This window comes from Propithecus coquereli, unplaced genomic scaffold (assembly GCF_000956105.1).
Source record: "Propithecus coquereli isolate 6110/MARCELLA unplaced genomic scaffold, Pcoq_1.0 Scaffold6, whole genome shotgun sequence".
In the NCBI taxonomy this organism is placed as follows: Eukaryota; Metazoa; Chordata; class Mammalia; order Primates; family Indriidae; genus Propithecus; species Propithecus coquereli.
The window spans coordinates 4,312,298-4,314,368 of NW_012151951.1; positions in this window are offsets into that span (position 1 = coordinate 4,312,298).

The following is a 2,071-nucleotide window of genomic DNA, read 5'->3' on the forward strand; positions in this document are numbered from 1 at the left end:
ATATCTGTGATTCTTATATTTGGCTTCTTTACATAATCCCACATTTCTTACATATTTTGGTCTTGTCTCTTGTTTTGCTCTTCTTTTTCTTTGTCCGATTTGTTAGCACATAGGCTTTATCTTCAAGTTCTGAGATTCTTTCCTCGCTGTGATCCATTCCATTCTTGAGGCTTTCCACTGCGTTTTGAAGTCCTTTGAAAGCCTCCCTCATTTCCAAGATTTCTATTTGATTTTTCCACAATATTTCAATTTCTTTAGAGACTTTTTCATTCTTTTACTGTATTGTTCTTGTGGTTTCTTTATGTTGGGTTTCTATTTTCTCTTCAATTCCATTGAGTTTTCTTACAATCCATATTCAGAATTCTTCTTCTGTCAATTTAATTGTATCATGTAAGTTGTTATGTATTGATGGAGATCAAATATTTTCTTCTGGGGGAGACTTTTCTCTCTAAATCTTCATATTTCCAGTGTTCTTTCACTGATTCTTTCTCATCAGGCTACTTTTTCAAGAACTAGGGATGCTGGGACTGGTTATGGCTTTAACTCTGAAACCCCAAAGGGACGTTCCTTTACAGTGCTGGGGAGATGTGCTCTGGTCCTGTACTGTCTTAGAGGTATTTTAGCCTGTTGGCTTGTCTCTGACCTGTTGTCTTCACCTCTCGCCAAAGGAAATTAGTAAGTTTCAACCCCTTGCTTAGTCTCCCAGGTGGTGAATCACTCTTGTGTGCGTGACTCCACTGTCCTCTGCTAGTTTGAGATAAAAGGCACTGTGTTGGGCTATGGAGTTACCCTCTCTTTTGTTGCTTGTAGTTTGCATGGAGGAGTCAATTATCAAGGTATTCCAATACCTTTGTTTTCAGCTCTAAACCCCCAAATGGGATATACCAGTGCCCCAATCTTTGGGAAATGTCTTGTCACTCCCAAGGGTTACTTGAGCCCTATTGCCACTTTAGGTGGGGTAAGAAGAGCAACAGGTGCCTGAAGCCTGAGAGCGTATGCTTCAGTGGTTACTTGATCTGCTGTTAGGGGAGAGCTGCTAATATGTCATTCAGGGCTCTTTCTCCACACTTGTGAGGCAGCTCCAGATGGGGGTTGTCAATTGGTGCAATTTCTGAGGACTCTGGCCAAGATTTTCCTTCCTGGACCACAAGCCCCAAAGCTGGCAGCAGCCTGGGCACCAAGCACGAGCCCTAGTGTTTTGTTCTCATCAGATGATCAAGACCAACCCACTGGTCTAATTAAACAGTCTGTCCCCTTTTACTTAGTTCCAAGGACCCACAGATTCACCCCAGTCACACAGAGAAAGTGACTTTTTTCCTTTCTCCCTACCTCCAAGTGTGTTGCCTGCCCTGCCGGGCTGGGGAAGGGGTGTTGCCTGAGACTGCACGCTGCATGTTCCAGTCCAGAAAACCTCTTCTCTCATTTCTCCCCTCCTCCAAGGGAGGGGTCTGCCCTGGCATAGAGGAAGTCAAGCCAGTCAAGCCACAGAACTAGGGGAGAGGCACTGCCAGAGGCCACTGTGTGGAAAGAGGCTTCTATCTTTAGTCCGCCACTCCAAGGGCAGGGTTAGTTTGGTCAGTGTGAAATACAAGTAGCCGGGCAGGGGGGCAGAAGCGCTGTCCCAGGCACCGCGGGTCTCAGCCAAGAAAATGGCTTCTCTTGTTTCTCCGCCCTTCCAAGGGAGGAGCCTGGTCAGTGTGAGGTAGAAGTGGCCAGGCAAGAAGCTCCTCCGAGGCTGTGGTGTCCTTCGGGCAACTTAGCCCCAAAAGCAGCCCCTCTCATTACTCCGCCCCTTCAAGGGCAGGGATTGACCTGCCCATGCGAAAAGGCAAGCAGGTAGGGGTGGAATGTTCAGAAAGCGGCTTTTCTCATTACTCCCCTCTTCCAAAGGCAGGGCTTGTTCTGCAGGGCAATGGCAGAGGCACCGCCTGAGTCCATTGCCTGGGCCGACCCTGCTGGGCTGCAGAAGGGGCAGTGCCCAGTTCGGCAACATGCCACAGCGTTTTTAGGCTATGTGCTCCCAAAATGGTGGCTGCTCACCCACGGAGAGCCAGCACTGGAGGCGACTGTT